This window comes from Mus caroli, unplaced genomic scaffold (assembly GCF_978045245.1).
Source record: "Mus caroli unplaced genomic scaffold, Mus_caroli_1 scaffold_6, whole genome shotgun sequence".
NCBI classification, from domain to species: Eukaryota; Metazoa; Chordata; class Mammalia; order Rodentia; family Muridae; genus Mus; species Mus caroli.
This window is the reverse complement of record NW_028227261.1, coordinates 98,780,348-98,806,788: the sequence shown is the minus strand read 5'-3', so window position 1 is coordinate 98,806,788 and position 26,441 is coordinate 98,780,348.

Sequence of the window (26,441 nt, the reverse complement as noted above, 5' to 3'; positions counted from 1 at the left end):
CTTTCTAATCAGTTGGTAGGATATACAAACTCAATTATAGCAAAATTGGGGCGCTCACTAAGATTCCTTGAGAGACCTTGACTGAAAAGTCAAGTAGAAAATGACATTAACTTCTGGCTTTCACATGTCCCCACACACGCGCGCACACACACACTCCACACACACATACACATGCATGTCTGCACGCACATTATCACCAATGATGTAATGATTTAGAACAACACAGATATGTACTGGATGTATTAGAAGTTGGAAATATGTCTTATCAGATTAAAATCTCAATGTCAGAGACCATGAATGACAGGCTGACTTACAGCCTCCTAAGTCTTAGCACCCTTGAACATAGGTTGTTACAACAGGGTGGAGTTTCCCATGAAATTAAGGGTACTAATAAGCTGGCATTGAAAAGGAAAGATGACTCTCCCGCATCTAGACGGGCCCAATACCATTACAACAGAAGAAAGAGGGCAAAGACAGAGTACAAGAGAGATGGCAGCTCAGAAGAAACCCAGACTGGGGTTGCTGGCTCTGAAGATGGATGGCCAAGACCACCAGCCAGAGACTGTAGGTGGTCCCTACAAGCTGTAAAGGGAAGAGCTAGATCAGCCTCCAGAGAATCCAGAAGGAATGCAGCTGCGGGTGAAGACAACATTAAGACGAGGACTGACAGAATAATTGAACTTATTTCTTGAGTGCTATGTGGTGTTTCTTTCTGATTTTCTTTTCAGAGGGGTAAGCCTTCCTGCCTGCTTGCCTCTCTCTCTCTCTCTCTCTCTCTCTCTCTCTCTCTTCCTTCCTTCCTTCCTTCCTTCCTTCCTCTCTCTTTCTTTTTTCTTTCCTTTCTTCCTTCTTTCCTTCCTTTCTTGCCCTTTTCTTTCTCATACAAGGTATAATGTAGACCAGGATGGCCACAAACTTGTCATATAGCAGGCAGACAGCAGTGGTATTCAACAAAAGGGTACAATATGTGCTAATTGAACTGAGACAATTAATATCATCACTTCTTTCTTTCTTTATGTCATGGAGATAAATTTAAGAGAATTTTTAACAAGTTAAATGTTATACCATGGTCACCAGAAGAATTCGTATCAGACCTACTGATCCACTGCCCAGTGTGGCTGCAGTCAAAATGTCAGGGTCTGTTTTTATTTAACTTCAAGACTTACTGAAACATGAAAAACCAAAAGTTTTGAGAAAGACAAGTATCCAGGTTTAGGAATTAATGAATAGCTATAACCATTAAACCACAGGAGTAGTAACGTAAGAGTAGACATCCAGGTGAGTTGAGAGATCTGACATTCCAGCATACACACCTGATCACGCTGAACACAGTGATCTATATTGTTCGGCAAAGTAGGGCTGATCCATTCCACATTAACATGAGCATCATTGGAAGATCACGTGATAAATGAATATATAATAAGGGTTGCGACTTTTACTTCACAGAAGGAGCAGAATTTAACTTGAGTCATAGATCTAAATATGAGGTTGAACTTTTAGAGCAGAGACAATATTAACTGGCAAATAAAAACTGGAAATCTTTACTCCATCAAAATCAAGACCTTTTCATCTTTTCAAGCTTCTGTTTAAAAAGAAATGGAAAGGCAAATGGCACATTAGGAAAAAAATTATACAGCACATAGCTGACCAAGTGTCTGTGTCCAAAGCATTAGAGCGCTCCAGAGAAACAAAGCCATATATACATACAGGTATGTATATATGAACTACCTAAGAACAGGATAGATGATTTTTGCATCATTGTGAGTTTAATTATGAGAAATCGTTTTTATGGTTACAAAGGCTGAACCGTCTGCTCTGCTGAGTGCCAACTGTAGACCCAGGAAAACTCGGGTCTCTGCTTATCTGCAAATGCCTGAGACCCCGAGAGGCCAGCGGTGCGAGTTTTGGTTCAAGGGAAGAAGGCGAAGCATATTCAGCTCTCAGAAGGAACAGCTTCTCCCTTCCTTCTTCTTTGGTTTCCATTCAGGTGCTCTGTGGATCAGATTCCTCCCCCCACCCCCACCCCCACCCCCACCCAGAAGTGCAAACCATTTTAAGGAGGAGTCTGAAAAATCAAACGCAACCATCTCTCCTGTATGCCCTCACATACACACCCAGAAAGAGAGATTAGCTCATGTTCAGGTACTATCGAGTCAAGTCCACAGATATAATTAACCACAATTCATAAGCTCTCTCTCTCTCTCAACTCTTTTCTTTTTTCTCATTCTCTTTCCTCTTTCCTTTTCCTTTCTCTCTGCCTCCTTCTCTTTCCTTCCCTTCTGCCTTTCTGTTCTTCCCTCTCTCCCTCCTTTTCTTTATCTCCTTCCTATTTGTTTACACCGGAACTCATCAATAAGACCAAGACTGTTTATTTGTTTGAAACGGGTCTTCACCATGTAGCCCAGGCTGGCCAGGACCTTCCCCAACCCCCTGCACAGTGCTGGGACCATAGGCTGGTGCTATCACTCCTGATCCTTCTCTTTCCTCTTGGCCTGTTTGTTTGTTTGTTTGTTTGTTTTTGTTTTTGTTTTTTTGCAGCCCATTTTTATATACACTTACAAATGTATGACCAAGAAAGCTTGAAAATCTTTAAAAATGGCCTGCTTGCCATATACAGTTGAGAAGTGTTGCCTCAGAAGAGAAACAGGAAAACCAAAGCCTCCAAGATGAACTCAGCCCATCTGTTCTCTTACAGCTTTGAGCTAAAAGTGTCGTTTTTACAACTTTGAATGTCTGTCAAAAGAATCAAAGAAGAACACATTTTATGATGTACGGAAATTACACAAAATTCCAGTTTGTGTGTATTAATGCAAGGTTGTTTTTTTTTAAACCAGGCATACTCATCCATTTCCATATCTCCTATGGAGTTTTCACACTATAAAACTATTATGTCCACGAAGCCTAAAACAGTTACTCTGTGGCATCCTGAAATCGTTTTCCCCACCCTGCTTTATATATAGTTCTGATTTGCTAGCTTACTTGTTTTCTAGTAATTCAAAGTGATTTTACTTCATCAAAATTGTCGGAATTATACCACTTCTGCGGAGTTAGGGGAGTTTTGATAAAACTTGGCTAATCCCAGCAGGTATTTCCTCAGTTGGTGCTCATTTGGGGGTTTTGCAGAGGTCACGCTCTGGATGCCCCATAACTGGCAGTCTGTGGCTTGGCTCACCCCATCTTCTGAGGGAAAACGCCTGCTGCCATTGTTGTTCTGGGCATTCCCATTCACGTTTTCACTAGGCCTGACCCTGCCTGGCTTGTAAAATCTGATGGGCTCCCTGCCCAAGGAGGGATGGCCTAGGGCAGGTGGAAGTGCCACTCTAGAGAGGTGGTAACCGGTGAGCAGAAGGCAGGAGGAGGGGCCGCACCTCTCTTCTTCTGGCCTGCTCTGTCTTCTCCCCCTGCTGCAGGGCTTCCTGAATCTTAAGTCTCAAACAGCTCATTAGCTTGCCTGGAGAGTCAAATAATCTGGGCTTCTCAGGAGTCCAGTGTTATTTCCCTAGGAAGGACTCTGGGGACGTAAAAGAGTCCTCTACGTGAGTAGTGAGCTGGTACCTGGCAGGAGCAAGCCGGGCAAACATTCCCTTTACGCATGAGCCACGAGAGGAGGACAACACAGATGTCAGAAGCCGGCTTGGGATCCTGGGTGCTCGCCCAGTCCTTGGCCCAGAGTAGAGGCAGTCGAACTACACTGGCAAGAATACCAGTGCATGGTGCCAGGAGGATATGTCATTTACCAGCTGCGTCATTTTGGGCAGTGCTCATCACCTCTTGGAGCCTCCTCTGGGAAGCTGACTGGTGGGGCAGTTGGAAGGATCACAACATTAATCAGCGTAAGTGGAGTTTTGTCAGCTGCGAAGACTGAGGGGGTATTCCAAAGCAAAGTGTAAGTAGGTCCTTTGGTGCCCCATACTGACAAGGGATAGTTAGAGATACGGCCAATAAAGTGCTGCTCATGAGATCTTTTTAAAACCAGTTGGGTCTTCCTCCAGTTCCATGGCTAAGCTGTTGAGGATGTTGAAAGCCTCTAGCCATCCCAGTCTTTCCTGACCCCCAGCTTCCTCTTGGTATTTGGCTTTCTCTTTGCAGCATCCCTGTTGTGTGGTTTCCCAGCCTTACCTTACATATTTCTGGTGATGAGAAACTCATTCCCTGATGAGGGAATCCCTTCTGTCTTGATCAGGCCATTGGGAAGTTCCTAAGGGCCCAAAAGATATAAACTGAGGCTCACTTCCAGTACTGCCCCACCCCCCAACACTGAACAAATGTAGTCCTTAAGCTGTAAGAATCAGTTCAATTCTCTATGAATTTCATGGACTTCCTGTAATTCTTTACTTTTTTTTTCCTCTTAGAAGTCCTGACAGATCGTGAGCTCCCGAGTTTCAGGAAATATGCTATTGTGCTTATTCTGGCTCCGTGCATGCACATGTGCATACATACGCACACATATATCATTGCATGTATAGGTCTGTGCATGCACAAAATGCATATATAAATAAAAGAAAATGTCTTTAAAATTTTGACTCATGATTTTCTTACCGTAGGCTCTTGTCTTCCTGTAGCATGTAAACTTGAACATCTAAGAAGCATGAGATAATGCATACGGCAAGTAAGAGTATGACTTCTGTGCAAACAAGGTAGACCTTCTGGTGACATCCACACCTTTCTCTGCAGTGTCACATGGCAAATGGAACAAGGGGGTGTGGCTTCGTTTTGCTCAGCAACTCATTTTTTAAATTGTAAACTCATTCTTTAAAAATATATCAAAAGTAAGTGCTTGCTTGAGCTTGAATACTCACTGATGGCATGAACTGTGCACAGAACCAGTCAGAAGCTGTGCATGCTCAGGGTCTCTGCATCTCCTGGAGCATCACCTCTACCCCTAAGATATGCATGAGCTACAACTGTGTCATGAGGTTGCTGAGCAGAGTGGAGATGACACGGTCTGAGCCTGGCATGTCAGATACCCTTCCCTAGGGCCATATCTCCCTCCCTAGACACATCAGCTAGCTCTTCAGGAACGGGACTTGATGGTGTTTGTTTCTTGTCTTGATCTCCATCGCATGTCCACTTCCATCCTCACTTTTGGGTGTTCATTTAGTCTCCAGAGTTGATTTTTTGCTACAGAGATCAAAGGGTTAAAGTGAATTGCCCTCATGTCATTTACTCTGTTCTCTCGTCAGTGAAGAAAATACCTAAGTAAAAAAAAAATGAAAAAAAAAAAAAAAGATGTCTTACCCCCATCATCACTGTCCAGTTCTCAAAGCAGGAGGGCAGAAAAGAAACTATCAGGCCAGGTACACAGTGAGTATTGATCTGCTTTTCAGTTTTCAGGTCTCACCTCAGTGTCTACTCCAAGTCCCACACGGGTGGAGGAGCCAAGTTTCCAGGAAGCCATCTACTGAAGAGGGTCTGTTCTCCAGATCTGTTTTGCTATTTGGTAGGCATGCATGACAATCACAAAGCAGGGAGGAAGGAAAGCTATACACTGAGACCCCTTTCCACATCCTATTGGCTTCGATTATAATTACACAGGCAAGGTGGGCTTTTTAACTCTAATTTTATAAGTGAATAAATGTAGCGAGAAGAGTAAATGATGCTGTCAGACAAAACACAAGCCAGAAAGAAAAATTCAAAATTAGAGAAACAAAGATTGAGTCCATGTGCTACCCTGAAAAAGCATTTCCCTTTAAACTGAGTGTGATGGTGTGACACCATTAGGCAGTGTAGCCTTGTAGAAGAGGTGTGTCACTGTGGGCAAGAACTTTAAGATGCTCATACTAGCTTCCTGAAAGCCAGTCTTCTCCTAGCAACCTGCAGATGAAGATATCGAACTCTCATCACCTCCTGTAACGTGCCTGCCTGGACACTGCCATGCTCCTACCTTGATGATAATGAACTGAACCGCTGAACCTGTAAGCCAGCAACAATTAAATGTTGTCTTTATGAGAGTTGTCTTGGTTACGGCATCTGTTCACAGCAGTAAAACCCTAACTAAGACACCGAGGTTCAAATTCCAGTGTTTTCAGGTATTCAGTCTGACAATCCTAAGAGTGAAGTAATTGAGTCAGGGATTACACAGAAGCCCTCTCTGCTGTCTGGAGGCTCCCCACCCTAATCCTGTACTCTGAAGTCAAACACAGGATCTAAGTGTATCATCTGACGTCCTCGCTGGCTCCGTACAACTCATGATCAAAACAGAATCCCAAAGGAATTCCACACGGGAGATGATAACTTCTTTTTAGCCTTTGTACACGTCTAGCTTTCCCAGGTTTAATAAGGATTAGAGAAGGATGTCCTCAGCACAGGCTTTTGAATGCAGGAGGCTCTGGACAGATACACTTTCTATTGGACTGAAGAAGTAGAGATCCCAAAGAAGGAGCTTACTATAGGTGACCTAAAGGAGGCTCCAGCTCTTCTGACCTCTGCTATTTTGGGCCTGTATTCTAACCCAGTTTTGAGGATGTGAAGGAGGTGTCTCTGTGCAGATACTGGACTATTGTTAAATTTAATTGTGTGTGTGTATTCCTGTATATGTACAAGAATATGAAGGTCAAATGTCATCTTCAAGGGTTGTCCTCCATCACTGTTCACCTTAATTTTTGAGATAGGATCTCTCATTGAACCTGGACCTCAAAAAAACAGTAACAAGTCCTAATGATCCTCTGGTCTCTGTCTCTTCAGAGCTGGGGGTATACATACACATTGCACTTGACCTTTCCCATGGGTTCTGGGAATGGAAGTCACACTCATGCAGAAAGCATTTTGATGACTGATCATCTCTTCAGTAATGCTTTCTTCTAACATCAGAGATGAAAGCTAAAAAAAAAAATCCTTCAATACTGCATCTCTGATCTTAGTTTATCTGCTGGCTGGTCAAGTCAGCACTTGGTCTTAACCTCTGAGAAATGAAGGGTTTTGGCATTACAGTCGTGAAAACCTCTTGAAGTCTTGCCACTCTAGACTGTGGTGATTAGAGATGGCTCTGGAGATGGAATGTGCACTTGGTAGACAAAGGAAGCTGAGTGCAAATATTCTCACCGCGTTGTGTGCATCTTGCCATCTGGTTAGCAATTTGGCATTAGTAAGTTTCTTCATTCTAGGTGTTTGGATTTCTACTACTCCCTTTACTAGAACATCTCAATAAAAACTTCCAAGGAAAGGAAGAGAAAGAAACAGGAGCAGCATTTAAATACTTGAGTTGACTTCAGGGTCTGTTCTGAGTGTTGGACTAATTAGCTGATTCAGTTTTTGTAACTTTGCACTGAACAACACTAAATGAACTCAGATGATTGTTATAAATTCTCTCTCTCTCTCTCTCACAGACACACAGACACAGACACACACAGACACACACACACACACACAGACACACAGACACACACACACACACACACACACACACACACACACACACACATATATATATATATATATATATCAATACTATTTAAAAAATAAGGAGCTATGAATTTGAGGAGTGGGTGCTCTGAAGGAGTTAGAGGGAGGAGAGAAAAGGAATATGGAGACAATACTCATATATGAAATAATCAAAATAAGTGATAAAAATATGAACAGAATCCACTGTCTGTAAACTATTTTAAACACTGCATAGAGTAAACTACAGCTCAGTCAAACTGTGTCCCACTTCTACACATGCAGACTGAGGGAAGCAGCACACACTGAGTAGATCTGCTCAAATCAGAAGCTACATCACCCGCAATTGTCTAGAAGATGGATAATGAGCATCATCTAACTGTTGGAGAGAGGGTGGCGTCAGCTGGCAGAGTTGAGGGATGATTCAAGTTTACCAGGCATTTTATCCATGCTTCTTGAGGGGGCAGTCAGGGTAGAAGTGTGTCTACATGGATGAATTTATCACTTTAGGAACATCAGCTAGAGGGGTGTGTGTGTGTGTGTGTGTGTCTGTCTGTCTGTTTTCTGTGTGTGTCTGTCTGTCTGTCTGTTTTCTGTGTGTGTCTGTCTGTCTATCTGTGTTCTGTGTGTGTGTGTGTGTGTGTGTGTCTGTGCGTTTGTATATTTTAGAAAGCAGATTGGAGGAATTTCCCCTCACATGTGATAATATTTGTACAGTGTGGCAGAAATCACAGTGTTTTGTCTTTTTATCTCACTGAATCCTTGCCACACAACAGTAGGAAGAGAATAGAGGGGACAATTTTTTTATGTTTTCTCCTTTCCAGATCTCCCCTTTGCAAACTCCCTATCCCATCTGCCCAACTCTATGACGGTGCTCCCCCACCCACCCACTCCCATCTTCCCAGGCCCAGGGGCCTCTTCTCCCACTGATGTCCAACAAGGCATCACATATGCAGCCAGAAACATGGGTCCCTTCATGTGTATTCTTTGGTTGGTGGTCCAGTTCCCAGGAGCTCCGGCGGATCAATTCTATCGAACAGGAAACACCCTAAGACATACTTTTTATCTCAGTAAAAGAAAGGGAAGGAAGACCTTAGTATTCAGGGTGACGGTTGCCTTCCATGCCTGAAGGCAGGGGAAGGGAGCTGCTGGAAGGACCAACCAGTGTAGGCAGATGAGGTGATTACCAAGGTCTGAGTTTTGGTTTGCAGGAATGTTTTTATGAATACATACATTTAAAAAAGAATAAATAGTTAAATAGCTAATAAGATAAATAAATGGGATATATTCAAAGTGTATCTTGTACCACCAGGATTCATTTTATTTTATTAATTTGGTTGTGATAGAAACACACACACACACACACACACACACACACACACACACACACGCACACACACACATTCACTCACTCACACATCTCTACGTTTGTCTTTAGCTTAGCATGATAGAGCTACTTCCTTTTAATCCTGAAGGTTCTTTTCCATTGTGTGGCCACATCAACTGGATTACACATCTTCCTAGGTAAGTAGAGGCAATAGAAAACACCAACTTGTTATTTAATTACTTTAATACTACACTCTTTGTCTCTACCACATTCCAGCTTTTCTCCTCTGTTAAAAATGAAAACTATTTGGAGCTGGGAAGATGATTCAATGGTTAGAGCATTTAGTAATCTTGCAGAAGACTCGAGCTGGGTTCCTAATATTCATATTGGGCAGCTTACAACTGCTTATCATACCAACTCTGGCCTCTGTGGGCACCTGCATGTACATAGAACCACACACACACACATACATATCATACTTAAAAATGATAATACACCTTTAAAAAGAAAAATCCTAGGTAAGATTCTATTTTTAGCCCACCCTACCTGTGAGCTTTCAGAAAAAAGAATATGTCTTCATGAAAAGGGAACTTGGCTTGGCTTGGAACATAAATAGATTTGTGCTTTAATTTTTCCTTTGCTGACTTCAATGACCTTAAGAAAGTCCTCTTCAATCTGTGAACCTGTTCCTTATGAGCAAATTGTACATAATAATTCAAATGTTTCAGGATGAAGGTAAGAGCGAAACTAGCCATGGCTGTATGCTGTCCACTAATATGTTGAACTCTCAGTAATTTGCTAATTGGTAGCAATTATTGCTAGGCAAAGTTGCTATGAGGTCATTGCTCGTGTTATCTGAATCTCAGTGTAGTTTTAAGGATGATCAACAGTGCCTCATATCATCATTGCTTTACAATTAAGCCACAAAGATCTTAGCAGTGTTACTGTCGTGAGCAGCTCCTGCCTAAGAGTAGAAGTGTTTGTGAATGTCTGAGGCATTCAACCAATGGACTTGCTCTCTCTTTCTTGGCTCATAAATGCACTTAAGACTGCTCTCCTTAGATATGCAACTAAGTCACTGGATCCAAGGTGGTCTTCCTAACATTGATGATTGCTGTAAGGAAGCTCTTTATATCAGTCACAATAAGGTAGGCATGCTTCCTCAACACACATTCCCATAATGGTTTCATATCAGAGTATTATTGTTAAAAAAAAAAAAAACCTTATAAATGGTAAAAGAAAGAGAGAAATCAGATCTTCAAAGCCACCGAGTATGATGATTGAGTGACCACAAGGAAGCAGTTCCCAGTCAGATCAGCAACTGTTTGGAGCACATACCCCTTCAGGTGACACAGGAGAGAAAGATGTGCTGCCAACAATGAACTAGCAATTATGCTAAGTCATGCATAGGGTATTGTCCAAAATCAGTTAGCATCTGACTGTAGGAATAGTGGGAAAAAACAATGCCATGTTCAGAAGTAAAAAAAAAAAAAAAAGCAAAACACAGGGGGTGCTCTGGCATCCTGGCATGCTCTGGTTGTCCGGCAAGTCTCTATCACGAGTGAGGGGCTCTATGTGAGGGCAGAGCAAGGGGCGGAGTATATGCCAGGTGAATTGCAGAGCCACACATCAAGTTCCTTACTGGAGTACACTGCTTCAAGTCTCTGTTTATACGGTTCTGCTTTCTTGAATGCACCCCTTCCCCACCACGTCACACTTCCAAATTTCACCCACAGTTGGAGGTTTCACATCCAGTGTCATCTAATCCCAGCCCCCACCCAGTGTTTTCACTTACAGGAAAAACGTTCCATTAGGATTTTCACACATTTGCTTCTCATCCTTTAATGTTTCCCTCCAATATCCGAATGAGTCAGAAGTGAGTACTCATGGGAATTGGGATTTCAGGCAAAACTTCAGCCTGAGCAAGAGGGAAGTTCAACTGTGGTAAATTTTGTCCTGACTTTTGAGCTTATCATTTGACTGGAATCTCTGTTTCTGTCTCTGTCTCTCTCTGTCTCTCTCTTTCTTTTTTGTCTTACGTTGTTTATGTTGATTTTGGTTTTGGTTTCATTTTTGTTTGTTTGTTTGCTTTTCGATTTTTTATTAGATATTTTCTTCATTTACATTTCAAATGCTATCCCCAAAGTTCCCTATACGCCCCCCCCCCCCCGCCCTGCTCCCTTACCCACCCACTCCCACTTCTTGGCTCTGGCATTCCCCTGTACTGGGGCATATAAAGTTTGCAAGATCAAGGGGCCTCTTTTCCCAATGATGGCTGACTAGGCCATCTTCTGCTACATATGCAGCTAGAGACATGAGCTCTGGGGGTACTGGTGAGTTCATATTGTTCCACCTATAGGGTTGTAGACCCCTTCAGCTCCTTGGGTACTTTCTGTAGCTCCTCCATTGGGGGCCCTGTGTTCCATCCAATAGATGACCATGAGCATCCACTTCTGTGTTTGCCAGGCACTGGCATAGCCTCACACGAGACAGCTATATCAGAATCCTTTAAGCAAAATCTTGCTGGCATGTACAATAGTGTCTACATTTGGAGGCTGATTATGGGATGGATCCCCAGGTTGGGCAGCCTCTGGATAGTCCATCCTTTCGTCTTAGCTCCAAACTTTGTCTCTGTAACTCCTTCCATGGGTATTTGTTCCCTATTCTAAAGAGAAATGAAGTATCCACACGTTGATCTTCCTTCTTCTTGATTTTCTAAAAGAAGTCACTTGATATGCACTCACTGATAAGTGGATATTAGCCCAGAAACTTAGAATACCCAAAATACAATTTGCAAATCTTTTTCTCTCTTAGACTTACCAGGCCCGTTATCTACGGTAGTCCATTTATCTGTCTGTGTGTCTGCTTCATTCCTCGGAGTCAGAGCAGCTAGGTGGGTCAAACACTGTGGCCAGCTTTGCCTAAGGTAGCTTCACTCAGTAATCCTAAAATTGCTTTTAGAGAGTGCTATCATCTTAGTTAGGCTTTCCATGGCTACGGTGAAACACCATGACCAAACAGCATGCTGGGGAGGAAAGGATTTATTTGGCTTACGCTTCCAGATAGCTTCACTGTTCATCACCATGGAGGCCACGGATGAGTGCTGCTTACTGACTTGCTTATTATGGCTTGCTCAGTCTTCTTTCATATAGAAGCCAGGACCACCAGACCTGGGATGGCACCATCCATAGTGGGCAGAGCCTCCCCCATCAATCACTAATTAAGAAAACTCTATAGACTTGCCTGCAGTCTCAATCTTATGGAGACACTTTATTTCCCTTTGTATTATTATTATTATTATTATTATTATTATTATTATTATTTTACTACTTTACATCCTGACTGCAATTTGCTCCCCTTCTCCTGGTTTTAGCCCCACTTCCCCTTCCCCATCCACTCCTTCTCCCTTCCTCTTCAGAAAAGGGGAGGGGAGGTGTTTTCTTAATTGAGGTTTGCTCTTTTCAAATGGCTTTAGCTTGTGTCAAGTTGACATAAAACTAGCCAGCCATCTGCGATGGCCCCATTATTTGTGTGCCAAAGTTCTAACCTCTAAGGTTGAGCGTGGGAGGCAGGGCCTAAATCATGAGCATGGGTCACTTGTGGATGGGAATAGATTGCTCATAAGAGAAGCTTACATACGAGGGTATCCCAATGGAATCTGAGCATCCTGGGACCCAGATGTGGCCTCCAGAGCTGTGAGAAAAAATGCCATGGTTGAGAACCACCTAGTCTATAGGGTTTTGTTATAGCAGTCCAACAGACTAAGATATCATCCATTTCAAACTTGCTATAGAACATGACCAGGACTATGGTGTTAGCAGTTTCTGATACAGACTTTTTGGGGGTTTGATAAAGAATATCTACTCCCAATTCTTCTCTTTCTTTCTATATGTGTGTGAGTATGGTACTGGGGAACAAATCAAGGGCTTCATGAACACCAGCGAAACACTCTACAACTGAGCTATATCCCAGCCCTTATTTCACTTATTATTTTGAGACAATCTCCCCAAGTTGTGAGGGCTGAACCTTGAACTCATTGTATAGCCCAGGAAGGTCTTCAGTTTGAACTTAAACTCAGTAATGGGAACATTGCTCCTGGAATTTTCCTGCCTCAACCTCCCTAAGAGATTAGATTATAATTTGTACCATCAGGTCTGGCTTGGTGACTTTCTCTCTAAAGAGCACATAATCTTTTCAGCCTTCCCCACAGATCTGCACTTAGGAAGCAGAGCTTTCCTTGGTGCAGGCGTTGGTGGGGTCCTCCCCTGTGACAAGCAATGGAGTGGATGTGTGAGACCCAGGCAGGCTATCAAGACTAGTCTACAAAGGAACAAACTTCAGATGAGTCTTCCCAACTTGCCTGGCACTGTGCCAGTGTGTTCATGCACTCTTCTTCCTTAAGCTCTAAAGCAGTTCTAAAAGAAGGGGAAGGTACACTTTACTCATAGAAGAGATGGGTTCAAAGAGCTGATACTCCAACTCACCCAGGCTAGAAAGGCACAACTAGCAGAGAGATGAATGGATTCTAAATCACAGTTTGTTTAAGCCTAGCGACATCAAATTCTGGAAAGGTAAGTGAGCATGCATGGAAGAGAGGAAAGGGAGCCAAACTCCAATGAGTAAAGAGCTGTCCTGGAGCTCAGTGCTTCAACAACACAGATATCACATATATATCACCTCAATTAAACCCATAATCACATCCCAGAGAGACAGAAGTTAAATGGGAGAAAGCTGTGGCTCAGAGAAGGCTAAAACAAAAGTTTAAGGGCACACCGTTATTTGAGGGTGGAGCTGGGTTCAGATCTATCCTTTTGCTATCTTGGGAGTCTCCTTTGAATAGCCACAGTTAGAATGATAAAGACCAAGAGAGATAAATGATGGAGACATAGAGGTGTGATACCTGGAGAGCTTCTGCAGGGACATCTTAGCTCCTCAAGAAATAACAGGTGAAGTGAAGGGAGCTGAAGGTGAAGTAGAGATGCCATTGAATGAGACGTTTTGGCTCTGATCCTGTGCATAGCACATGATTTAAAAACATAGTTTGAGCTATTAAGGTATCACCACAAGCATAATCTATTCACTTCCAGAAGGCTGGAAAGAGACAACTTGGTACTCTGCTCTATGGATCCTAATTCCACATCATGTGTACCTACATTAGGGCATAGAGGAGGGTAGATTAAACAGAGAGAAGAGAGAAAAGGAGTAGACAAGCCACCTGGGAATGCCTGGCTTTGTTTTCATGGCAGCTGTGAAGGGAGAATGACAGAATCCATATCTATCTGTCTGTCTGCTCTCTATCTATCTATCTATCTATCTATCTATCTATCTATCTATCTATCTATCTATCTAATCCTGGTTTAGAGTTGGGCCGCCTTTGCTGGAGTCTCAGCAGGCAGATCTGCTGGGTTCTCTGTGTAATGTTTGTATGTTGGCCCTATCTGTTTTTTCATAGCCCTCTGACTGATAACAGGGATCGTGACAACAAGCACACCCAAGGTGAGCAGCTAATGGCACTTTCGGTTGAGCTCATTTCTGGCAGAGAACTGGAGACTCTTCCACCAAGAGCTCTGGTCTTGTGATGGATTTGATCCAAGAGATAGGGCTGTTGGTTTCTCAGCCTCCAGCAATGTGGCAGAGCTCGGTTTTCAGGAGAAGTGTCGTTCTACCTGTTCACCTGCTGCTTCCTTGTTTGTAGATTGGGCATCTTCATACAAACACTTTGATGTGCTGCTGGCAGCTCTGCCTGGTAGGTAAAATGAGATTAGCATACTATTTAATCCAAGGCTTGGCAAGGACAAGATGTTGGCTCAGGCTTGCACAGATAGTTCTGACCTGTCCCCTTTAAGACCCCGGGTCTGGAATTTCTTACCTCCATACTTTTATCCCATTTTCACCTTTATTCAGTCCTTTAAAGCCACCAATGAAAAATGGAGACTGTAGAAAGATTATATTTCCAGCCCCAGATCATGAAACCAGTTAATGGCAAAGCTGGGCTTACACAAAAAAATCTGAATCTGAAATCTAATTTTAGGTCCAATAGCACAAAAAGTCAGTGTGTCTCAAAAAAGGACAGATTTGTGGATTATCCTCAGTGAGCCAAAGGTTGCATGAATTTAATTATCTTTGCACATTTGTTTTGATGGTGAATTTTGAAATGATCTCATTTTGCCTATTGTATATTAACAATTGCCTAAAACGTGTTGTGGTTATTTCAGCTGGAAATATTTCTTTTTTTGAGTATAAAATAAACTTTTCCTCTTGCTTTGACTTGTGAACCTCCAAGTGCAGACAGTACCCTGCATCTATAGTCACTTTTGTGGACTTTTATGACAGTTTGTTTGCCGTACAAAAGAGCTTAGGTGTTACACAAGTTTCAAGGATTCTGACCTTCATGATTCACCACTTCCTCATCAAACCATGCAAACATTTCCATATTCTTCCTCTGAAGTAATTACCATCATGTTTATAGATAAAGAGAAGGTTTTGTAGATACCCAGCTCACATACTTAGGTGCTTCAATCCACATCCTCTGGCTTTCCAATATCTACTTCAGCTCTCTCCTAAGGAAAAGACTTCTGGGGGTTTTCTTTTTCAAAAAAAAAAAAAAAATCAAACGACAACAAAAGCAAAACCAGAGAGTGTGAGAAAGAGTCCGATTTCTCCTTAAAAGAGCAGAGGGGCAGAGATCCAAAGTAGGTGGGATTACACGGTTTCTTTTGGTTGCTAACAGCCCTCCCATAGGAGGAATGCCAAGTGATTTCGATCCCCTGTGCTTGGGCCATTCACCTGTCTGAATGTAGAGTCCTGTCAAGGATTCTCCAAGCTGACAATTCTCAAATTCCATCTCTGTGTTTACTGTTCTGCAGCCAAGCCCTCCTTGGATGTCCTTCAACTTTATCCAAAGGATAGTGGATGTTTGCATTCATTTTCTTATCTGGACTGTCTCTCTCGAATCTCCTACATGTGCATTTCATATGCTCTATAAATGCACAAAGTCTGTTTCAGCTTGTTCTACTGTTGCCATGTTTTAACTGCCATAGCACAGTGGTATCAACAGATAAATCAACTAGATACGCTGAAAAAAATTATGGGCAAGAATCCTGTTCTCTTCACCCGGCCTCATTTATCCACGAGAAGAATCTGCCTTGGGAGTCACAGAGAGAAGAGGAGATATGTGGAACACAGACCAGAAAAATAAACCAGTCCAATGATTCAATTAGGCCTGAATTTCTGGACTGTTTTCACTTAAATCAATGGCGATTTTCTCTAGAGCTGCCCCCTCTCTGAACCTGGCGAGTCCTTCTTTACAGTGTTTGCTCAGATACTCTGAATGGGACTTCTTGTCGTGAATCATGGGGGTTCAAGGTGCCGACTCATAATATTTTTGTATCACTTAGGAGGTCTTTGTTCAGATCTTTTTTTTCATCTCCCCAAAGGAGGACGTTTCTAAAAGCTGTTAGAACACACATACAAAGACCTCCACTTTCCCTCCCAGTATCCTCAAGTATTCTCCTGGCCTTGCTCGCTCTCAGCTTCTCATTTAGAGTGGGAGAGTAGGGAGTAGGGGCGAGGACGGGTGCATTTACACTGGGGAAAAAGGCTCTGTAATCCCTGCTCCCTGAAGTGATTTACAATAGGAAATATGAATTCCTGCTCTATGTAAAATGGTTCTCAGATGCCAAGAAATTAGTATTGGAGGATAATTTATGAATTACTTTCCATAAATCAGTGCTGTTTTGCCTACAAATCATTTTGAAAAAAACATATACATCTTTATAAAGTATGAGACATGGACAGGGAAGACCAAGGGGGAATTGTGGGTAATATGGGGATCCCTGGTCCTGTAGACTCACTTAGTTTTGGCAATGTGCCTTCATGTTTTGGGGAATTTTTAATGATTAAATTGCATTTTTAAATGATTACTTTGTTTGTTGAACAAGTAGTTACTGCCTACTGCCCCTTTGCCCAGGTACCATGATGGAACTACTTGAGTTCTCATGTGGAAGACAGAGTTCTTGGTTTAGTTGTTTTCTTAAAGGAGTTAAAGGTTTTAGATAGAAGGGCTCTAGCATCCAGGAAATCAGAAAATGATCTTCTTTTGATATTTGCACTAACAATGCAGAGCAGAGGCAAGCTTTTATAAAGACTGAAACTGAAGTTCCAGAGGTGGTGGCTAGAGCCTGACGTGGAACTCATGTGTGGGTGGTTAGGTCTCTAAAACTCACTGACTCTTTCAAAGCCCCCTTTCTATGTTCATGCTCAACATTTCTAAGTGTCCCAAGGAACTTGAGAGTCAAGTCAGTTTTCAGAAAACAAAAATGGAGATTGAATAGCCTATTCTATTTCTCCCTAGATACTTTCTCTTATTGTAAGAGATTCCTTCAAACATTTCAAATGTGCCCCATGGTCCTCTGGCTGAACAAAGTGAGAGTTGGCTGCCATAGCCTTGAGTGTAGAAGCTCAGATTCTCCAGGCTGCTTGTGTATCTGGATGTTGGTATTTGATAGAGATAGTATCACAAGTGTGAAGCCCATCTGGACCCCTGTTCTGCCTTCAAGGCATACACAGCATAGCAGAAGTATATGAATATTAGAATGGCTTAACAAGCCAGGAGGGTACGCCCCAGGGAAGTAAGTCCGCTCTGGTGCTGGTCCAGAAGCTTTCCATTTCCCCCTGTCCCTCTAAGTCATGTTTAATAGGGACATTACCAAGTTAATGACTTTAAGATAAAGGGAAGACTTTAAAATTGATGGTTCTCAGGTGACAAAATGCATATTCATCAGTCTAAGTGCAGGAAAAATAAATAATTCTAGGTACTTTAAGCAGCACAGAGTTTACTATCAATGCTTGTATGTTTATAAAGCAGTTACAGAGGTTGAGGGTGTATAAAACAGCTCTCGGCTAAGCTTCTTGGATACCTTCCAAGCAATGCACAATTGACCAGCCTGGACACTTCTGAGGGTGATTTGGAAACAGGTAGATCTTCAATGGGAGCTGTCACCATAGCAATCACTGCAGGACAAGAAGCTGGGCTGTGGATACACACAAGAGAGTCCAGGGATCAGAAGGTCTGATGGAAAAGCCACTGCTGGTGAGTCCACAGGACCTTAGAGACAAAAACTCTAGGAGATGCTAAAGGAAAATAAAATTTTCAAGATTGCCTCTGTGGTCTTTACTTTCGATGCATGAGTACCTAGCACTGGCCCTCTAACATCTTCAGTTACTAGAAAAGAGAATTGAATGTCAACAATGTTGTCATGAGAGCATATAGCAGAGGGAGTGATGCTTACCATCTCCAGAGGGGAAAAGTCAAGAGAAAAGCCAACTATTTAGATATTTACCCTTTACTGTTTTGAGCACTAAAGTTGTTGGCATAGCTCTATTTTACCATTTCCATATTCGTTGTCCCACTCTGAAAGAGGTAGAGCCAGCTCTACCTAGCTTGGGGCCCAATTTCTCCCTCTAAAACACATTGCTATCTAATACTTCTATTTCCAGTAGAACAGTCTCCCTACAGGACCTTAAGTCCACTGGGAGTCCAAGTGGTCACCCCATTATCTTTTGTAAAAATTAGATGGTGAATATCATCTATGTTTCAAGTCCTGAGCTAGCCATTTGATGCACAGAGAATGGGACATGTACAATGGGAAGAAGAAGGAGTGACTAGACAATTATTAAAATATTGTGTAGGCAATGCGGGCAGGGTGAAGCCATATGGTTAGCTTTGAAATAGAACTGATAGCTCTGAAGGAACCAAATCTGATTACTTCTGCAGCTGATCTATAGCTTTATCTGCATAGATGATGTCATGGTACAGAATGTGAGTTTTTTTTCCAGTTGACAATGGTGTTGAAGCTAAAGCAATGCTGACAACTCAGTGCTGGGAAGCTTCTAAAATAGCTCACAAGTGCCTGCTTCCTGATTTGGCACCTGTGCAAACTTCTCTCTGTGAGAGGGACTAGGCCTAACCTCTAGAAAGTAGGATAAAGAAGTGGGATCAGGTCCTGAGGTTTTAACAATCCCCAAAATTCAATAGCCAAGAGTTGAGACACTGAGGTAGCACTTGGACATTGCCCCCTCCCAATCCGGATGATTCCTCTGTCACCTAGTTGACCTGATTCTTTATTCTCCTGTGACCCTTCCACCTCCAGCTACTTTTGATGAACCACATCTCATAACTTCAATAGCCCCATATTCATATCCCTAAACAAATGTAGAAACTCTGGCATAGACTTAATATTGGTGTCCCTTAGAACTCTTATGTTAGAAGCCTAGCCCTACTTATGACAGTATTAGGTGGTGGAACTCATTTTGTCATAAGGATAGCGTCTTAGTATTTGGACCCTAAAGAGACCCTCTGGGGTCTCCTGTGATCCTCACCTCCATCACCAGTGAGAAAGTATTCTAAGAATCAGGAAGCAAGCTATTACCAGTCATGGATTCTGCTACCACCTTGACCTGGACATACCAAATTTTAAAACTCTGAGAAATACATTTCTGTCATTTGCCAGCTATCTGGGCCATGCTGGAAGAGTATTTGGATAGAACTAAGCCAGCTTTCAGAGGACAGCCTGGTTCCATGACAACAATCTCTCCCATCTACATTTCTTGACATTACCTGATCCAGGTAGAAGTACTTGCCCTTGTTTCTCCCGTGTTCATTCTCCTGGGACCTGAGGAAGAGATATAAGTGGTCACCGACCCTCATCATGTGCATTAGTCTCCAAGCTGGTCCCTTCAGCTAAGGTCTGTTTTCAGTTAGCTGCACACATGACCACATCCACCGGGACCCATTGAGAATGCTGCTGAGAGTTTCTGGTAAGGACAAATGCCTTTTCCAGAAGAACACAATGTAGCTAGGCTTTCTGGAACGACACCAGGAAGACAAAGACTAAAAATGTGAAAGCAACGAAAGCAAGGCAACAACCACAAAAGCTAGAATCCCTTCCCCCACCAAACACGGGATGCAACTGTGTGCTCGTGGGTGTGTGCATGGGTGCATGGGTGTGCGTGTGTGTGTGTAAGAGCAGACACAACATGCTGCCTGGTTCTTTCTTTAATTTCTCCTGAAATCATTGACTCTGAAAGCGATCCTACTGCCAATAGCTCAGAGTGTTCTCTCCTCTCTCCTTCCTCATGTCTGCTGGTGGCTGCAGATAGGGGCTCTTACTTCAGTGAAATTTGTAGGACCTTGTGTCATGTTTTATAATATGTACTTCAGACACAGAGAGACATTGGTTGCATCATCTTCTGCTAGTTTTTAATTCCCCTGTTTACACCTTGAAAACTGTTCTGTCGTTTATTTAAAATCAGGCTGAGTACCACGTATGAATGTGTTCTCTATTTGCAACAAGGGCTTTTCCTGACATCACTGCTGACACGAAGGGACAAGATGTGTGTGTGTGTGTGTGTGTGTGTGTGTGTGTGTGTGTAGCAGTCCATGACTTAAGTGACGGAGGAGAAGGAAGAGAGAGAAATGGAGACCTAAACTAAGAAAACAAGTGTTTATGCCATCACATGCATGCACATATGTGCATGGATTTCTATGCAGTGAAGGCATAGAAAATAATGAGAGTCTTTGAAAAACTCTACAATTCTCCTGTGTCCCCTTCTTCACAGTAGTGACACTGGAAGTTTAGCTCTCTGTGCTGCTGTCCCTCAAGCCCAGAAGGTGAAATTGCTATGATCTCTTCTTCCTTGCACTCTCTACACTCAGTGGAAGGAACAGTCAAGGCCATTTTGTGGACAAGAGGTCTGGCTAGAGAAAGTATGAAGCATCCAGGAGATAAGGGATGCCCCTGGGTTCTCTGCCCAAAGTGTTGCACTTTTTGGTACTCATTCTGTACAGATTCTGTTTATACCACTCACTCTACTTGGCCCTTCAAGTTCTGTCTTGCATGTGTCTTTCCAAACAAAGTCTTCTTAGACATTCTCAGTCACCATGATGCATGCGCTTTCTTTGCTTCCACCTTTTTTATTCACTGAAATTTATTCTTGGTCTGTTTCATGCTCTGGCTTTGAGTCTATTCATAACTGTAGCACCTAGTCTGGGGCCTAGCACTCAGGAAGCACTCTGTGCTGGTAAGTCTTTGTCACCACAACACACGCTAGAGTCACTGGAAAGAGGGAACCTCAGTTAAGGTTCTGCCTCTATCAGATTAGCCTGGGGTTATGTCTGTGAGAATTGTTTTAATAGACTATTGATGAAAAGGAGCTCACCCCACTGGGCATACCATCTCTGGTCTTGGGTTGTTTAAGAAAGTAAGCTGAGCAAGCTGTGAAAAGCAAACCAGAAATAAACCTTTCTCTATAGTATTTGCTTCAATTCCTGCCTCCAGGTTTCTTGAGCTCCTATTTTGGTTTCCCTCAATAATGAACTGGAATGTATAACCCAATAAACCCTTTCTCCAAGTTGGTTTTGCTCAAGTATTTTATCACAGACACATAAAACAAACCAGGACACACTCACTGAACATGAATTGGATGGGCAGATAGGTGGATGGATAGATGAATGAATGGATGGATGGATGGATGGGTGGATGGAAGGATGGGTGAATGAGTGGATAGATGAATTATAACAATTTTCCAACGAATTGAGTCTTACCTTGTTTTCTCATGTATGAAGACTTCTGAACAGAGAGAAAAGTAAATTCTGGAGCTCCTGGCGCAAGACCTACTTTGAGATCATGCATACAGATCACACATAAAGTCCAGATCTCTGAGGTCCTGTATGCTTTACTCTCCTCATTTATACTCTCATTCTCAGGGTGTCCTGGCTAAAGAGGCACATGACTAAAGTGGTTCTTTCCTTTGCATGCTGAGCCCTACATGGCTCCCACTTGGTTCAGATTAGCTCATTTGTGACTGACAATTTACCTGGCATCACTTGCCATGGATACTACAGGGAGACGGCAGGGCATAGCTCACTATAGCTCACTGGATCCTGATATGTAATACTTTCCAGAAACCAAGAGCAAAGTATGTGAAGTTGACAGTCCTGTTTTATTTCAGGGAGAGAGAGAGAGAGAGAGAGAGAGAGAGAGAGAGAGAGAGAGAGAGAGAGAGAGAGAGAGAGAGAGAGAGAGAGAGAGAACGAGAGAGAGAGAGAGAGAGAGAGAGAGAGAGAGAGAGAACAAACTGCATGAATAACGAAAGAAGCTCTTATTTATCTTTTTCTGGCCTCCAGAAAATTTACATTCCTTGTAACTCAAGGCCTGTTGCAAACATCTCCCTGCAGAAATGATGAGCCTGGTGATTTATGGCTCTGAACTGACTCCTATCCAAAAGGATTATGAGATATTCTGGGCCTGAAATGTAAGTTTGTGGCACACACACGTACACAGACCCCCCTCATCCCCCAATCATTCGTTTTTCCTCCAGGCTGCAGACTTGTCAGGACCCATGATGCCAGGGAGGTCCTGGAATTCATCTCATGGAGAGAGGCTATTCTCCTGGGTGCTTTGGCCTCCTGAATAAGGGTCACTCTGGACTGCTCTCTAGCAAGGTATTGCTTGACGCTGCAAACAAAGAATGCACACCACGGATAATACTCCTCACTCCTCACCTCCATCCAGCCCCTTACCTCTGCTCTACCCTCCTGCTGCCAGGAGGAAAATTCCAGAACAAAGATATCATCCCATGTTCCTCTCCTTAGCACGCTTTCATTGCCCAACTCCCTCTGCTCACGGGATGAAATCCGAGATCCGGAGCATGTTGTTCAAGATTCCTTCCACCCTCAGCCCTCACCAGGCTCAGCTTTCTCCTCCTCTCCCCAGGCAGCAAAAGTGAGGTGGGCCTGAGACTCCTCAACTCTTCCCTGAGCTCCCCGCCATCTTTTACAATGCTGCATCCTATTTACATATTTCATTCCCTTTTCCTAGAACACTGTTCTTAGTTTTCTTCATTGATGGAGCTCAGGGGCCAGAAACAGAGGCAGAGGCAGTCTTTTCTTTCTTTCTTTTTTTTTTTTTTTTTTTACTGGTTTTCACCACAGTGATAGGGTCTCCTACATCGGTCTGCCCATAATTGAAATTCATATTAACTTCACATAGAAAGCCAGATTTCTTCCAGAAACGTGAGTGGATACAGCAGCTATGCCTGGTTTTGGCGAAGGGACAACTCACTGATTGTGGGCAGCAGCTGGCCTACTTAGAACAATGTATGGAATACTGGTTTCCTTGATTCTTCAGCCAGCCAACAAGAAGGCTTTTCTCTTTGTGATTCCTAAGCTAGGCACAAGTAGGGTCCATATTGTCACCTCTTCTAAAACATTCCAACTTCCATCAACTAAGCGTTCACAACTTCCTTTTCATTCCCGCTCAGCTAGGTCCACTCTGAAACCATACTACTTTTTTCCTCTTACTCTGTAGCCATGATTGGCCTGGGAATTGTTATGTAGACCAGGCTGGCCTTGAACCCATGGAAGTTTACCTCCCTCAGCCTCCTGGGTGCTGAGATTAAAGACATATATCACCATATATTTTAATCATATATTTAGAAAAGGTACCATATTGTACATATACATTAGTTCAGCGCTCTTCATCTGAGTACATGCTGTGCTAATGATTGTCTCTGAGCTCATTGTGAATTATACAGAAATGAAGATGACGTCATTCTTGCCCTCAAGAAAATCCAGTCTAGGGGAGAAATTAATAAGTAAACAAAGAAACAAAATAGCACATAGGCGCTTCACTAATATAACATGTGCAGCACTGGGGAAAAATAGAAGAGAATTATTGAGAGATCCTCAAGATATATAAAGCTGTCTGTATTAGTTTCCTGTTGCTGCTATAACAAGTTATGGCAGACCTTGTATCAGAACATCAAGTTATGACAGACCTAGTTAATTAATGTCAATAACACTATATTATCTTATAGTTCAGCCATGACATGAACCTGATACTCAGGGAGCAATTTTCAAGGTATTGGTAGGATGTGTTCCTTCCTGAAGCGCTAAGAGAGAAACACTCCTTGCCTTTTCCTGCTTAGAGAGGATGTGTATGGCTCGTGGCTTTCATTCCTCTGTCTTCTGAGCCACTTTTCTCTTTCTCTGAAATTTCTCTGATTCTCTTATCTTAGTCTCCAAGTTTTTAAGTACCACTGTAATTACATCGGGTTCTTAGATAATGCAGAATAATCCCTCTGTCCCAAGGTTTGGTGATTAGCAACCTTAAGTCTATCTGAAATCTAATTCCTCCTGCTTTGTAACATATTTCATTGTAAGCCCTGGGGGACACGAGTGACTTTGGGGAATATTCTTTTGCCTTCCACAAACTCTGCCTTGATTGGGATAGCCCATGATCTTCTACAGCAAATCTCAGCCATAAAACAGGATAAAAGCTTGATTCGTGGTCTAGATGCTGCCAGGAACAGGAGGCTGTCTTGCAATGACTCAGGGGCTCTTATTTCAAATTATGGCTTCCTGGTCACTGCTGTGAAGGAAGTAAAAGCAAACATGAGTGAATCCACGTCCAATGCTTTTGAAAGTTCTACATTACCAGGAAGAGAACCAAATGTCTTCTGCTCATCAACCATTTGTAATTACAATGTTGCAGTTTAATCAAATGGGTTTCTGAGAAACGCAGCCTTTGTAGGTGTTGTATTACTCACTCCTTGCTGGGACCAAATTAAAAAAATAAGTAAAAGAGGAAGCAACCTACGGGAGGAAGGGTTTCTTTAGCTCATGGTTTGTGGGTAGATTCTACCTTGATGCAGTAAGCATGACAGCTTGACTGTGCTGTCAGGAAAGTAAGGCTGCTTGCTGAACATCTGGGTAGATCAGGGAGCAGAGAGAGATAAATGTGGGCACTCTGCTTGCTTTCTCCTGTTACTGAGTACAGGACTGCAGCCCACCGGATAATGCCATCTACATTCAAGCAAGTGTTCCTCTTCCTCACCTCTAGTTAATCTTAGCTTCAAATGCCTTCAAAGATGCACGAAGAGCTGTGTGTCACTGATCTCTCAAGTGTCTGAGTTTTTAATTTTTATTTAAAAAAGACAAGTAATTTATTTAATCTAAAGAGAAATTAGAATGTAAGGTAAACTGATTTTAAACTCAATAACCAAGTTAGGAAGTAGTAAAATAGATTTTAAATAGTAATAATAATGAATTTTTAATTTTTATTGTTTTATTAAATTAAATTAAATTAAAATCATATGATTTTCCCTCCTCTCCTCCTTCTTATTCCTTCCATGTCCCTCACTCCTGGATCTCTCTCAAATTCATGTACGTTTTCCCTTTAGTTATTATTGTTATACACTCCTATACACATATATGAATAAATGCATAAATACCAAGTCATTGAGTCTGTTTAATATTGCATATATGTATATGACTTAGTAATGACCATTCGGGGCTGGATAACCAATTAAGAAGCTCATCTCTGGGAAAGATTAATTCTACATCTCTCATGCAATGCTTTTTAATCCAACCAATTGGGTAACAAAATTCAAACTGTCTCATATGCCAGGAGGAGGAAAATGCAGTAGTTTTGATAATCACATAACACTGCTGTTCCTACCACAGTGATTCAGAGGCCACGATGACTGAACCAAATTGGAAAAAGTATTTGTTCAAAGGCCAGGAAGGGACTAGTGTGAGGAAATAAGAAGTAAGAGCATCAGAAAATCCTAGAAAATTTCCAGAAGATAACATATATTTATAAAGCTCTATTTGAAAGATTGGATGATAATAGATAATCATTTTGACGTTTTGAATATTTTTGCGTTGATATTTATAAGGTAAATTGGTCTGAAGTTCTCTTTCTTTGTTGGGTCTTTGTGTGTGGTTTAGGGATCAGAGTAATTGTGGCTTCATAGAACGAATTGGGTAGAGTACCTTCTGTTTCTATTTTGTGGAATAGTTTGAGCATTATTGGTATTAGGTCTTCTTTGAAGATCTGATAGAACTCTTCCCTAAACCCCATCTGGTCTTGGTGTTTTGTTTTGTTTTGTTTTGTTTTGTTTTGTTTTGTTTTGTTTTGTTTTGTTTTGTTTTGTTTTGTTTGTTTGTTTTGGTTGGGACACTATTAATGACTGTTTCTATTTCTTTAGAGGATATGGGACTGTTTCAATCATTAATCTGATCCTGATTTAACTTTGGTACTTGGTATCTGTCTAGAAAATTGTCCATTTCATCCAGGTTTTTTCAGTTTTCTTGAGTATAGGCTTTTGTAGTAGAATCTGATTTTTTTTTTTATTTCATCAGATTCTGTTGTTATGACTCCCTTTTCATTTCTGATTTTGTTAATTAGCATACTGTCCCCATGCCCTCTAGTTAGTCTGGCTAAGGGTTTATCTAGTTTGTTGATTTTCTCAAAGAACCAATTCCTGGTTTGGTTGATTCTTTGTATAGTTCTTTTTGTTTCAACTTGGTTGATTTCAGCCCCGAGTTTGATTATTTCTTGCTATCTAATCCTCTTGGGTGAATTTGCTTCCTTTTGTTCTAGAGCTTTTAGATGTGCTGTAAAGCTGTTAGTATATGCTCTCTCCAGTTTCTTTTTGGAGGCACTCAGAGCTATGAGTTTTCCTCTTAGGACTGCTTTTATTTTGTCCCATAATTTTGGGTATGTTGTGGCCTCACTTTCATTAAATGCTAAAAAGTCTTTAATTTCCTTCTTTATTTCTTCCTTGACCAAGTTATCATAGAGTAGAGTGTTGTTCAGCTACCACATTTATGTGGGCTTTCTATTATTTATGTTGTCATTGAAGATCAGCCTTAGTCCGTGGTGATCTGATA